This window comes from Gymnoscopelus braueri (genome assembly GCF_963280865.1).
Source record: "Gymnoscopelus braueri genome assembly, chromosome: 12".
Lineage (NCBI taxonomy): Eukaryota > Metazoa > Chordata > Actinopteri > Myctophiformes > Myctophidae > Gymnoscopelus > Gymnoscopelus braueri.
The window spans coordinates 8,941,223-8,948,722 of record NC_137614.1 but is presented as its reverse complement, the minus strand read 5'-3'; the positions used below and the strand labels follow the sequence as shown (position 1 = coordinate 8,948,722).

Below are 7,500 nucleotides of genomic sequence, written 5' to 3'. Positions count from 1 at the left end.
GATTGAATTTAAACAATTATTCCATAAATATTGATTAAAAAAACAACTGTAAGTTGCATAACTGATCTCCAAATATTGGACAAAAATAATTTGAATAGCCATTGATCAATATACATTATAGTTTAGATTTAGCCTTGATCTAGACGTTTATATCAAAACTATATATCAACGTTTAGATTTATACCATATTTAAACCATTAAATGTCTTACATTTTGTATTCATGTTGTTTGAAAATCTTTATATTAGGGTGCCAACATTAGGTTTAGAAATGATTATATCTCACTAGTATCACTATTGATCAATATACAGTATAGTTTAGATTTAGCCTTGATCTAGACGTTTAAATCAAAACTATATATCAACGTTTAGATTTAGACCATATTTAAACCATTAAATGTATTTAATTTATTTGTCATGTTGTTTGAAAACGTTTATTTTAGGATGCTAATATGTTTAGAAACACTATTATAGCGAAATAATGTAGTTTGCATAATGTTGATAATATGCAAATGTGTTTTTGAAATATTTATAAATATAACAAATAACGGCAGTTTACACTAATGGTGATAGGCTAATATAAAATACTGAGGAACAAGTGAAATCTCGCATCACTAGACTTTCTACAGTAAACCGCAGATTGGTTTTGGAGGTCGTTTTGCTTGTTTCTTTCACGAGACTTGGCAACATTGGTTTCGCAACAACACCGCAGATTTGTTTAGGAGGTCGGTTTGCTTAGCGGTTTCACAAGACTTGGCAACACTGGAGAAGTTTCATAACAACATGACGGAAGCCAGTACGGAACACAACTGAAGCCAGCAATGCGTTCTATAGGCAAGCCGAAAACTGAACAGAAGAGACTTTAAAGAACAGAATTGCAAAAAACATTCATTCTGAACTCAGTACATTGCATAGGTGAGTGCTAAAGGATACTTTATTTGAAGGAGATGTTTATTTGTGGTGACATAGTTGGTCATGTACAAGTTAGCATTAGCCAACTAGCTACCAGCTAGCTTCTGCTCAAACACAAATTGCTGGCGTTCAATGTTTCTGTTTTTTATTTTGGTAAACATTTCCTTCGGGCACAAACATTTAGTTTGGGTCATACGGGTCGCTATGCGATTGGCCATTTACGTTCAAACAATGCAATATTTGTTGCGCATGTTTGGACATCAAAAATAAGTTACACCGTTGTATGGTGAACGATCCACTTAGACGCTAAAATAGCATTTATTTAATCAGTGGTGGACCGTAACGAAGTACAATCACTTGAGTTTAAATACATTTCTGAATACTTTAACAATAGAATAATCGTTTATATGTGTAATGTTTAATCTTGAGTTAAAACTTTACAGAACCTTGTGAAATGTTTGATAAATGTATTAATGTAATTTCTTTCTTTTCTTTTTTAACGACCTGTACCAGCAAAACCGACAAAGAACAATAATAATGGTGCTGTCAGATCAGACACCCCAGGTAATTGTTAATTGATTGTTTCGTGTGTTTTACATGTAACTGGCCTTAAAAACACTTTATGTAGCTATTTCTCACCACTAGTAAGACAATATTTAATATTACTTTCCTTGAGTTGGGCCATATGTTGAATATATTTTAATCAATCAGTAGCCTATTTACATCAGCTCTCTTCTGGGTGATGTCCTAGCCCTGAAACATGACTGTCATACCATGACAGTCATGGTGCCGAGTCCCCCTGGTCTAAAGTTGTGTTCGATTTTTTCACATTGCCATCTCTCACATAAACATAAACGTTCAGATTTCAAATATAAAGTGCTTACCACCGAGCCACGGATGTTACAAGGCGATGCGGACCGCGATGAGTACCCATATCTCCCGTATTGTTCAATAAAAAGCATTTTAATCCCATCGCCGGCCATTTTCTTTTTTTGTTTTGTAATGTATCAGAGTGCAATACACCTCCCAACCATTAGTGTCGCATGGTTGAAAGTATCGGAGACAATTTGGAGAAAATGGCCGGCGATGGGATTAAAATGCTTTTTATTGAACAATACGGGAGATACGGGTACTCATCGCGGTCCGCATCGCCTTGTAACATCCGTGGCTCGGTGGTAAGCACTTTATATTTGAAATCTGAACGTTTATGTTTATGTGAGAGATGGCAATGTGAAAAAATCGAACACAACTTTAGACCAGGGGGACTCGGCACCATGACGCTTGTATACAAGCGTCATGTGAACCATGGCTAGGTGATGTCCAGAAGTGGCAAACTGATGACTTTTGTCAAATTTGATCAATCTTGTGTACAGGTCTGAACACATGACGAAGAGGCAAATTTCTTGTTGGTTTGGCCCGATAAATTTTTTAAAAAGTTATATTTTATATTGTTTCCTAACCACTTGAATGGTGCAACGTGTTGTGAGCTTTTAGATCTCCTATTTTTGGCAAAGAGATTTGGTGTAGATGGAAAAATCAGTCCAACACTTGCAACTCAGTTCTGTTTCACCACGATTAGAGGGTTTAAGTGGTTATAGTCATTTGTGAAAAATAAGCCCTAAATATGTATTTTATTAAATACATTCTGTTATTGTTTTAGGCCCAGAAAATGTAGTCTGTCTGTCTGTCTCTAAATATAAGGCTATTCCACACCAATGACTGCAACTCCTTGCAACTATTTGTGGAGCAGTTACTCTGCTCTCTTCCTTATGATAGTAAGTTAGCAGGTCTAGATAATCTGGATGGTAAAGTGCTGAGAATATAGCATCTCCTATTTGTCATATTATTAATAGATGTTTGGAGATGTTTGGGTGTGGGTGGAGGCTAAGGTTATTCCTATAGGTCTAGGCTATACCTAGACCTATCAGTATTTTACCTGTTTTGAGCAAAATCATGGAAAAGTTGGTGCATTCACAAATTCAAGCTTATTTTGTTCCAAACAAGCTTGCAACATATTCTCAACATGCCTACAGAGCTGGTCACTCTACTTCTACTGCTTTGATACAGGTGACTGATGACTGGCTTAAAGCTATAGATAACTCTATGCTGGTGGGAACTGTGCTGTTAGATTTGTTTGTTATTTTGTCCTTTTTATGTTGGGAGTATTGTCATATTCGTTCATTACAATAATATACATCTGGCCTAATTATCCTCCCCAGGTGAATCACTGCCCAGTGCCCATAGCTAAGACAGTTTTGACAGCCCCTCTACACACCTCAACACCAGGTAAATTTAAATGCTATGTTAATTGATTTAAGCCCAATGTTAAATATATATATATATTGTAGATGGAAATTACAGCCTGTATCAGTATTAATGTCAAAACAAAACCTTAAGAGTTTTCTAATTCCTTCATTTCGTTTTCTGCTGTAGATCTTGACAAAACTCCGGTCAGCCGTAAAAGAGGAAGAACTGCACAAGGTGACTGCACATGAATGATTAACATTTTAAATACATTTTGACAGTTTTTGTTTGTTTGTTTACCCGCCTGTATTATCGTTGGGACTACTACTACTATGCTTTAGGTCCTCTAGAAGAAATGAGTGTAACAGAACGTTTAGCCGGAAGATTAAAATAAAAATGTATTAAAATATATTATGTATTTCAACAACAGTACATCTACTGTGGGGGCCTTACTCCTGAACAGAACAAACTAGGACTCCACAATGAAAATGTGGATAAAGCACAGTATATATCATACATGACTTGATGTTGTAAGAAGGTGTAATTTCAACGTGTTTTCACACCCAGCAGAACATTGAAGCTACACACCGGTCCAAATCAGATCCAGAAATACACAAGGTAACTTTCAATTGACTGTAGCAGTGAGCAAAATGGGTTTCAATGGGGGTTTTCTCTCCCCCAACAGTGAAGCCGTAATCTGGGCCAAGAAAATGTCTGGACTCTACTCCACCTTTCAATTGACTATAACAGTAATCCTCAATGGTGATGTTGCAAGTATGACATGTAGCCTAATTACCTTGTCTTTCACCAACAGGAAATCTTATCAGAACTCCCAGGAGAAAGTCACAGGATTCCAAAAGGTACATTTTGATAAAGTTTGGAAGTCATCTTACTCTGGCAAAAATGTAATTGGGGAGAGATAATGATGTTTAACTTGAAAACAAGTAATGTTGTTTATTAAGATCTGCACCAGCCAAAGTATAGCCTCACATTCTAAATCACAGGCAGACTGTCACATGGTTTGTTATTTCAGTTTCCCATGTCGGAGAAAAGTAAGAATGGAAGTATTATTTATCACTTTCCACTGTGTTAGTGTTTTATTTCTGTTTCATATCAACATAATTGTCTTCATTGCAGGTTGGCAGAGTGTGCCGTTTTTCTTTTTGCTATTTAGCTTCACGTTTTCTTTTTGTTTCAGACTTTTCACCAATGGCCTGATGAGTCCTTTCTACTTGCATGGACAGCAGGAGAGAGCTTTCAAAAGCACTGCCTTCTATCTGTCATCAATGGTAAAAATAACTTTGTCAGTGCTAGTTATTTGTTGATTGCTTATTCACGTTGTACACGTGTGACTGACATATACTAGATAACCTCTGTAATGTCTACTGTCAGTCTGAGAGTTATTTGTCATTGTTTTGACTGCAGAAGCCATTCAGAAGACATTCAGAGGTCAGCGCTGCCATCTCTGACCACTTCAAGCAGGCGCCTGGTAGAAGTGGTGGAGAAGGATACAAGAAGAAGAGGGCCACGCCTTGAAGCAAATCCAATGTTATTATTTGGTCAAAACATTTTGTTAAAACTTGTCTTTTCTTGTTGTTTAACGCAAAGACAGGGAACGCATCCGTGTCACTTAAGATTTCTTTGGCTATTCAAAAAATTGCTGATTTACAAGCTCATAGCGCGGAACTCGGTGCCGCGCTAAGAGCTTGTAGATCTTCTATTTTTTGAAGATTAAAAAAAAAAGTGTAAATCTTTGAATAAATATATATATACATTTATAACTCAAGTCTAGGCAAAGCAAAGATTTGACGTAAAAACATACATTCAAAGATTTGCAAAAATGTTCAAGATTGTTAAAACAAAAATATAGGAGATCGACTAGCGCCGAGTGCCGTGCTATGAGCTTGTAGATCTGCTATTTTTGAATAGCTCAAGTATAAGATGTGTTAAAGCAGAGGTCTTCAACAGAGGGTCCGGGACCCCTAGGGGGTCCTCAGAGTTACTACAGGGGGTCTGCCAAATCTTTGTGTGATATGATATTTTTTACATTAACCACTTGAACCCTAGCATCCTTTTTCTGAGGAGAGCTTTAGCCAAAAATAGCAGATCTACAAGCTCACAACGCCTTGCGCTGCGAGGCGTTGTGAGCTTGTAGATCTGCTATTTTTGGCAAAGAGGTTTGGTGTAGAGGGAGAAAAAAAGATGAATCTACAACACAATGTTATAGATATGGGGGTCCCTGCTTCATCTCTAGTCGGGTCCTTGGCCTGAAAACGTTGAAGACCCCTGTGTTAAAGTGTTTAAAATCTAACATGACAGGTCTTAATGGCTTAAAGCATTAAGAGGCGCAGAAATTAAAGAACGATTGTACAAGCTTTGGTATGTTTTTTTGTTGAAATATGTATTGTGATTGAAATTACAGTTGAAGGATAGTTATGTTCAGAGTAGATCAATGTTAACATTAAGAAACATGATTTTATCCAGTGGTACAATAAAGAGTAGCATGACATTAGTGTCACACTGCAACCTATTTAAAAGATCCAGAAAGATAACAACATAATGTTAACAAATGATCAGAACATCATGGGACTACACCACTACCAAGGTAAGCAAAACAGGTAAAATTTGGTCCATCAGGTAGTTTTTGTAGAGAACCTGGATCTGCATTAAAATTGAGGCATTTAAATGCATTAATATAGGTTTCGTGTGAATAATTTGATAGATCTTAAAGGTGTATATTGCCTACAAGTTGTTTAGATGTTATTTAAACATATGATTTAATTATAAGTATATTAATATCCTTATTAAATAGACGTTTACATGACGTCTAAACAACGTTCATAGTCTATAATAGGGTTTAACCCACTGAGCGTCTATTAGACGTCTAAATAACGTCTAGGCTAAATCCGGTTTATGAGTGGTCTAAAAATGAAAGTTTTTTCGACGTCTAGGCTAAGCCTAGTCGTTCTTTCAACGTCATTTGAACGGTTATATATTTATATCTAGCCGTCCAAACGACGTTGAAATAACGTCTAGGCTAGGTTTAGACGTTGAAAAAACTTTCAATTCTAGACCACTCATAAACCGGATTTAGCCTAGACGGCTAGGTGACGTTTAGACGTCATTTAAACGTCTAATAGCCCGAAAAATGCTCAGTGGGCAATCAAATGTAGTGGACAGGATTTACATCTGTGCGTTTGCTTCCCACTGAAAACAAACCGAAACTCATTTAACAATAGCGTCCTCGGAGCCAACAAAATCACGGAAAGTTAGTAACATTTATACTTGCTCTTTCATCATAGAAACAAGTGGGCTTATAACCAAAATGATCCATGTTCTTTAGGAGAAATGGTGTTAGTGTTCCGTGGAGAAATATTGTTAGAATGAAAACATAGGCGCACCACCGGAAGTGGAGGGCTGAAGGCATGTCCAAACCCCGGTTTCCAGTGATCATACAGTACGTCTAGTTAATCACCCCCCCCAGAGTCAAATGCAAAAGTGAAAAACGCTGGGGGCACTGTTTTTCCTTTTTATTTGACAATGGGTTCCCAGATTGCTCTATCAGTAAGTCTGTCTAGATCTTACTCTCTGTCCCACAGAGAGTAAGAAATAAACAGCCTTTTACCGTTGTTTATTTTATTATTTTGCATATATGTCTAAACGTTTGTTTATTTTGACCTACGGAGATGTAGCATCTTCCAGTATGGTGCAAGTAGATAAGTGAGGGATTAAGGACATTTATGTTGACTTTCTGTACATTTAAATGACCGTCGCTCCCTTTAAAGGATGAAGGCTTGACACCGAAACGCGTACGTTTGTTCTGTCTGCTCTGCAGTATACCATGCCAACTTATATAAAAGTTTAAAGGACAGTTCCGTGACTGCTGTTAGTCTCTCATAAAGATTGATTGTAAAGTTCATTTTCCAGACCGTGCACCCGGTACGAAAGCTTGTTAGTTGGGGTCGTGATCGCACCCTTGATGTAAAGATGTCCCTTTAAAGGAAGACCACAGATTGTTTCATTTGAAATATTATCGATTAAAATTGTATTAGCACATGAATTGATAGTCAATTAATTATTGACATCCCTGAGTTAAAATTGTCGTAAATTAAGCCTCCTTGCCTCACAGAGAGGCATTCCTGCGAGGGAAAGCAGTATCTTCATCCATATCTTTTACTCTTACCCTTCTATAATTAACAACTACAGTGCCTTTCTATCCAATTATCTTTTCTCAACCCATGAGCACCTCTGCAGTGTGATTAAAAGTGTCTATGCACTCCGTGTACAGTTGGTAAAGCTGAAGATGTTTTCACTTTCAGTGTATCTGTTTATGTAGTCCAGGAGCA

The 7,500-nt window shown here is 37.0% G+C and overlaps 1 long non-coding RNA gene across 2 annotated transcripts; it reads left to right on the top strand.

Moving 5' to 3' along the window:
- Positions 1-784: 784 nt before the first annotated feature.
- Positions 785-5,245, top strand: LOC308096974. Of its 2 annotated transcripts, none has more exons than XR_013934176.1 (8): positions 785-913; positions 1,424-1,474; positions 3,130-3,196; positions 3,344-3,391; positions 3,725-3,772; positions 3,969-4,014; positions 4,353-4,443; positions 4,580-5,245. It is a non-coding gene; the product is annotated as an uncharacterized lncRNA (long non-coding RNA). The 2 variants fall into 2 exon arrangements; XR_013934177.1 differs by having other exon boundaries at positions 3,722-3,772.
- The last annotated feature ends 2,255 nt before the right edge of the window (positions 5,246-7,500 follow it).